Source organism: Anomaloglossus baeobatrachus, chromosome 2 (genome assembly GCF_048569485.1).
Source record: "Anomaloglossus baeobatrachus isolate aAnoBae1 chromosome 2, aAnoBae1.hap1, whole genome shotgun sequence".
NCBI classification, from domain to species: Eukaryota; Metazoa; Chordata; class Amphibia; order Anura; family Aromobatidae; genus Anomaloglossus; species Anomaloglossus baeobatrachus.
Window position 1 is genome coordinate 193337517 of NC_134354.1, and position 7610 is coordinate 193345126.

The 7610-nt window shown below is 45.3% G+C and overlaps 1 long non-coding RNA gene across 1 annotated transcript; it reads right to left on the minus strand.

Moving 5' to 3' along the window:
• Positions 1–1865: 1865 nt before the first annotated feature.
• LOC142289346 (uncharacterized) lies at positions 1866–4205 on the minus strand. Its single transcript, XR_012749845.1, has 3 exons — positions 4128–4205; positions 3411–3487; positions 1866–2203 (listed from the first exon to the last, which is right to left on the minus strand). It is a non-coding gene; the product is annotated as an uncharacterized LOC142289346 (long non-coding RNA).
• Positions 4206–7610: the final 3405 nt, after the last annotated feature.

Genomic DNA, 7610 nt, shown 5'->3' on the forward strand with positions numbered 1-7610 from the left:
AAATGTGAGCATGGAGTGTTTGAGGAGACACAGAAGCAGGATGGTTACACTGATTATAGCGCCATGATCACCATCTTCATTGTTTCCTCAAATTTTTGTAGAACCTCACAGATGTCAGATATCCATGTTCACTCATTGGTTCTTATGTGTGGAAGCTAACCAGAATACTGATGGGCATGTTGTAGCTGGTGCTGCGTAATATGTTTGGCTCTGTATAAATAAAAATTATTATTATTGTTCTGTAACTGGTATTCAACTAATGCCCTCTGCTAATCAGAAAGCCTTGCAAAATAACATGTTCAATGTGGAGATTTAGCGTTGGGGATTTCACACATCGGTCGGTTCACTGCTACTTGCAAGCACTGCTGAAGCACCGCCAGACAAGTGGCAGCTGTAGCTGACTTGTGGAAATGGGCCCAAAACGTTGTACCTTCACAAGTGGTTCAGCAAAATTGGATTTGCTTTTCAGAAACTGATGAACCACTAAGTTGAGCATGTCGCCCAGGCATGTACATGTGAGCTTGCCCAGCTTCAGATCACTCACCAGGTTACAGGAATTATCACACACTATAGATTCAGATGGTGAATGCCACAGATTTGTCTGGTCTGTTAGACCTTTCAACAACTTTGCTGCAGTGTGTGGTTTATCACCTAAAGATAGAAGTTTAAGCAGAGCCGTTTGCTGCTTCACCAAGACAGTGCTGCAGTGCTTCCAGCTTGGGAGTGATGGAGAGGGTAATTCAGACTAAGATGACAGGAACTAGAGGGAGGGCCCTCCTAAATTTCTGTAAAGGACCGCCTGAGGACCCTCCCAAATGATTGAGAGAGGGCCCTCCCAAATGTATGAGTGATGGCCCTCCCATATTTAAGAGTGAGCACCCTCACAAATGTATGAGAGAGGGCCCTCCCAAATATATGTGTGACGGCCCTCCCAAATATGTGAGTTCCCTCCTAAATGTATAAGTAAGGGCCTTCCCAAAATGTATGAGAGAGGGCCCTCACAAATGTATAAAAGAGCAAAATGTATGTGAGAGGGCCCTCCAAAGTGTTTGAGAGCATGAAAGAGGGCCCTGCCAAATGTATGAGTGACAGCCTTCCAAAATATATAGTACAGGGGGCCCTGATGACCCTCCAAAAATTATGGTTGAGGGTCCATGATGACTCTGTGGATATGGTGGAGGAGAAGGAGGCCTCCCCAAAAAACTAAGATCCGCAGATGCCATCTTGTGTGCAGTGCGTCTGGAGTTAGTGTATGGAGAGCTTATGTCATTGAAGGCAGAGATTTTTGGATTCCATTTTTATAACTTCTTGTACTATAATCAATAAAAACAAACGCAAAAATGCTATGTGTGAACATAGGCTAAAGGGGATAATTTTTATTTCCTTTGTTATTTTGCCTTATATACAAGTCATTATACAGGAAAGAATGTTTAACATTTTTTCCTGTAAAATTGAATTTAGATTTGGTTTTGGAGCTTTTAATGTCACTCTGTAAAGGTGGCATAATATTCTGACAACATTATTCCTAGAAACCAGCAGTGAGTAAAAAAATGCATCCAGCCATTTTCCACATGCTGTTCCCATTCAGTTTCCGCACTTTTAGATCCATTGCAGCATTTTTCCAGCGCTCCCAGACCTCCTTGGAAGATCCTAGGGAAAATTATTCAAGTTTCCCATTCCCTTTCTAAATGGTGAATATTAAAGAGTTTGTAGATCAAATGGCAAACTTTTGGCAATCAATGCAGCTAGCTGAATACTAACAGTGTGTGATTATTTTCAGAAGAGCAAATACAAATCTAGTCAGTACGTGATCACAAGAATACAAACCGTTAAAAATAATGCTTAAATATTAACAACTGACCATCTTATCAATGAAACATTTTTAATAGATTTTTGGCACAACAAATACAAATACAGATCCCTGTAGTTTAGAGTATTGTATTTTATTCAAGGTTTTTTTTGTATAAGAACTCCAAACATTCCCTGCAAGCAGACTGCCATAGAATCCTTCTACTCAGAATATCTCTTTTCTTCACTGTACTCATAGCCAGAATCATATTCTTCTCCTTGTTCATCATCCCTTTTTTCGTCATATCTTTTTTCTGCAGCCCTTCTTTCTTCAGTTTCTTCAGCCGATCTTTCTCCCTCCTTTTCCTCCTCCTCTTCCTCTTCAGTTTCATCTTCCTCCTTTTCAGCTCTCCTCCTGTATTAGGCAGTAATATATATTGTATGAAATACTATGACAATGATATCTTTTTTCAGTTGAAATTAGAGTTTAATTGATTTCTATCCTTCTGGTGATACTTAGAAATGCATCTATCCACAGAGGCTATGATCTGGTGCTAATACAGATAATAACAGTCTCTCTATGAGATGTAGTAAACTATTGCAAATACACTTGAGAGGGAAATCCATGATTAGAAAAAAAGGGCTTTTCTAATACTCAAAAATCACTATTTCTATAGATTGAAATTTGAGATGCCATGGACAATATTTTCTTTGGTTTCATTTTGTCCCGTATTGTGTCTGCTATATATACACATTATAGAAGATTTTATATACCATGGACTGTACTTGTGTCAGCAAGACCATTCTAATTTATTAGGAGAACACATGCGATTCCGCAACAAACAATTGACATGCTGCAGTCTGGAAAGACGCTCCACAGGTCAGTGTTTACTGCAGAGATAACAAGCACAGTGGGCACGGGATTTCTAGAAATCCCATCCACTGTGCTTGTACTGTAAAAACGCAGCATTTTGGACGCAGCTGAAGCATGCTGCGTCCAAAACGCTGCAAATACTGATCGTGGGCACACAGCCTTATTGTCTCAGAATGAGGCTGCATGACTATATGTGGTGGCACCCGACTCATAGTTTGACTTTTTAAGGGGAAACAAGTTAGTCTTTTTTTCTGTGCCAATTGCAAATTTGTGTGTTGTTTTTTTTAAAGAACATGTGTATTGTAGACGTGGAGAGTCACAAATATCATGTCCAGTAAGTTTGGCCTTAAAATTGATTAATAAAGAGTTATCTCTATCTCAAAGTCATACATTGGTAAGAGTTCACTTTTTTAAAATATGTGTGGATCTGACCTCTACTACTTGAGAATGAGCTTGGTTTAGCTTGGCAGCACCCACCATTTTTCTTACATAGCTGCTTTTCCAGCATTTCTACTATACAAGGAACTGAAATATTGACCCTATTTGATGACCAGTGTCCTGCATAAAGGATAGGCAGGAGTTTCACTACGAATGAAAAATATTGGCACTGTGCCTTTGTTATTCTCAAGTTTGGCTGGGGTTTGTACCAATCACAAAATAATTGCATATCCTATTTATGTGCAACTTTAAAAAATATAAATAGTCCTTTTTATTGTTCATTGCTTTATTAATTTACATGAGTATTTACCATCCTGCATCAACGGAGAGAGTGATGAATCCAAGGATTAGAACAAGGAGAATAGATTTCTTCAAGAAAGCCATGGTCTGAAAAATATATAGAGTAACTTTTTAGCATCTGGTAAAAAATCCAACAACTCAGTTTTGCTACTTTCTTTTTGTTAGTAAAGATAACAATTTGTTTGCATTTATTGATATTACTCATATACTGGCAACAAATTTCATAGTGCTGTTCATAGATTGTCATTATACACATCAGTCCATATCCCGACAGAACTGATAAACTAATTTTTGGTCATGTACAAAAAAATATTATGGTACATAGTGGCCAGACTAAAGTATGAAAATATTTTTATGTAATAAAAAAGACAAATATTCTAGTAGTAAAGGGGTATCTGAGCTCCGAACGCTTACAAAAATATATTTTTTTCTGGTTAGCTAATAAGGGTATCACTCCTAGAATAATTTAGTATTTTTGAAATAAAGGTATTTACATGGAAGAAACCCACAAACGCCCAGACACCATATCCACTTCCCATACTCCTATTAAGTTCCAATGGAGTTTCCAATATAGTCAAGTAAGTCAACTTGCCTGTATTCGAAACTTCACTTAATGTGTATACAGAGAGCCGCACATGCTCTGACACCTCTGAGTTAACAAGTCACGTCACCAAGGTAAGGAAATGTCATAAATGTCTAAGATAAGACTCTCACTAATAATACATACCGTGTGATTCAGGAGGTGCCAACTGCAGAACAACTGGTACTACAGAACAGTTCACTTTTTGGGAAGCTAACGCTGGTTTATATAGCAAAAACTTGAAGGCTGGCCTCAGCCATAATGACGAAACTGTAAATCATGTTGTTTGTTCTTCTCATGCAGATATTTGCATTTTCAGTCTCATGATTTACAATTAAGTCTATATTCTCATCTACATAAATATTGTTTCTATTCTACCAACATTTGACAAACTTGACATTTGTCATGAGACTGCTCATCTACCAAAGTTGCTGTAAACATAGTATTATGATAGAGATCACTCAGCTATATTAGGTAGAAATTTCTGACCTGGACATTTCAGGATCAGGTTCTGAATTAGTAACGCGCATATATCTACTGCTTAAAAAAAATAAAGGGAACACTAAAATACCATTCTGTTATTTAAGTGTTCCCTTTATTTTTTTAAGCAGTGTGTATATATACAGTACAGACCAAAAGTTTGGACATACCTTCTCATTCAAAGTGTTTTCTTTATTTTCAGGACTCTGAAAATTGTAGATTCACATTGAAGGCATGAAAACTATGAATTAAAACATGTGGAATGAAATACTTAAAAAAGTTTGATACAGGTAAAATATATCTTTGTACCGTGTTAGCCAATAGATATGTCACGCTCCCCGGGTCCCCTGTCCAGCTCCCCGGCTCCCCTGCCACGCTCCCCGGCTTCCCTGGCGCGCTCCCCGGCTCTTCTGTCCGGCGTCCACCGCTCCACAGCCTCCAGGCCTCCTCACCTAGGATCCCCAGGCGTCCCGGTCCCCGCTCCCAGCGTCCGCTGTCAGCTTCGCTCCGGCCCGGCTCCCCTGCCTCCTGTCCGCCGCTCCCTGCCCTGGCTTCTGGCACCCGGGCCTCGCGCATGCGCATTAGGGCGCGCGCGCGGTCATTGACCCTTTCTTAAAGGGCCAGCATCCACAGACAGGATATTGAACACACAGGTACAGGGTATAAAGGGGTTTAATGTCCAAGTGGGCGGGGCCTGTTCTTCGTGTTTCCTAAGCTAGGAGTCAGGTCTCCTTGTCCCTGTGATATACTCACCTCTCTCTCTTCTAGAGCCGCACCTGCCTCGCCATCCGGTCCTGCCGATTCCCGAACCCCGCACGCTGACTACCTGCCATCCCGTCAGTCCGTACCATCTTTGATTCCTGTGGTGACCCGTCCTCTCGCTCCATCAGTTCCGGACTCTGCCTGACAACATCTTGGCCTCCGAACCTGAGCTCCGTCACCCGGACTACCATCTGTGACTCCGTGGTCCCAGGGACTTCTACATTCTACTATTTTGCACGGACTATCCTGCTACCTGTAGTGCTCCGGCTACCGGACCCCTTGCCTTCAGTGAGGAGTTCGGCCCAGTGGATCCACCTCCTGGGGCTGCCCGTCCACCTGGCCCTAACAGTAAGAACAGGCCATGGATCCCGCCGAAGCACTAGCGGCCTTGCAGGAGGAACTCACACGCCAGCGTGAGACCCAGACCCATATGCTGAACTTTATGTCTTCTGTGGACGCCCGCCTGAACACGCTACAAGCGTCGGTTACATCTTCGGCATCTCGAGCTTCCACTGGACGATCCACGGCCCCAGCTCCCGTGGCAGCCTCCTCGGATGCTTCCAGGCTTCGTCTGGCCTCACCACCCCGGTACGCCGGAGATCCCAAGACCTGCAGGGGATTCATAAACCAATGCTCCCTCCATTTCACGCAACTGCCGCATTTGTTTGCCTCCGACCAAGCCAAGGTCGCGTTCATGATGTCCCATCTAGAGGGTGAGGCACTGGCGTGGATGAACCCCTTATGGGAGAAGGAGGACCCTGTGACCACTAACATCCAGGAGTTCCTGCAGGCATTTCGTGGCACCTTTGATGAGCCCGGACGCGCCTCCGCGTCTGCCTCATCTCTCCTCCGGTTACGTCAGGGGACTCTGACGGTGGGTCAATATGCCATCCGTTTTCGCACCTTGGCTTCGGAACTCGGGTGGAACAATGAGGCTCTAACCGCCGCCTTCTGGGAAGGTCTCTCGGGTCGAATTAAAGACGAGCTGGCTGGTCGTGACGTGCCGTCTACCCTGGATGCCCTGATTGCGCTAGCAACTCGAGTGGACATCCGCTTTCAGGAACGATCCAAAGAGGTGTCCTGTGAGAGACATCCGATACGGCATTCCTCTCCTCCGCAGAAGCCCGCCGTACTTCAGTCAACGGCATCTGGTGTCTCCGTCCACGAGCCCATGCAGATCGACCGTGTGCGGCAGTCTGAACAACGCCGAGCAGAACGGCTCGCCAAGGGCCTCTGCTTCTACTGCGGAGAGGGCACACACCTTCTACGCTCCTGTCCAGAGAGGCCGGGAAACTCCAAAGCCTAGGGTTGGTAGGAGAGGCCACCCTAGATGCTGGGACTCTCTCAGACCCGGTTACGTGGACTGTTCAAGTGACAACGGGAGAGATGCGGTTCACGGCCAAGGCGTACCTCGATTCCGGGGCAGCAGGCAATTTCATCCAGCAGGCCACGGTGGACAAGTACCAGGTGCCTGTTACTCCACTCGACAAACCCCTCGTGATTGCCTCTGTGGATGGGAGACCCCTCTCTGACACCATCTCGTGGATCACCAAGCCGGTGGAACTGCGTATCGGTGCCCTGCACACTGAGAACATCGCTCTCTACGTCCTCCCACACATGTCACATCAAATCCTGCTGGGACTCCCCTGGTTACGGACACACGAACCGTCAGTCAGCTGGGGCACTGGTGAAATCACCCGATGGGGCTCCTCTTGCCACGAGAACTGTCTGAAGACCATACAACCCATCCGACGACCTCCGGTTCCAGAGTCCCTACCAGGACTGCCCTCGGCCTATTGGTCCTTCGCGGACGTCTTTGACAAAAAGGAATCTGAGGTACTTCCGCCACATCGTCCTTACGATTGTGCCATTGACCTGCTCCCGGGAACTACACCACCTCGAGGACGGATATATCCGCTGTCTCCTGCCGAAACAAGGGCCATGTCTACCTACATCACAGAGAACCTGGCAAGGGGATTCATTCGGAGATCCTCCTCTCCTGCTGGAGCAGGCTTCTTCTTCGTTAAGAAGAAAGAGGGCGACCTACGCCCATGCATAGACTACCGGGGATTGAATCAAATCACCGTGAAAAATAAGTACCCCCTGCCGCTCATCCCCGAATTGTTTGATCGGCTTAGAGGAGCTCGTGTGTTCACCAAGTTGGATCTTCGGGGTGCCTACAACCTGGTCCGCATCCGGTCAGGGGACGAATGGAAGACCGCGTTCAATACTCGCGATGGGCACTATGAATACTGTGTGATGCCCTTCGGCCTGTGTAACGCACCAGCAGTCTTTCAGGAATTGGTGAACGACGTGTTCCGAGACCTTCTCTACGTCTGTGTGGTGGTGTATCTTGATGACATCCTGGTCTTTTCTCCGGACCTCCAG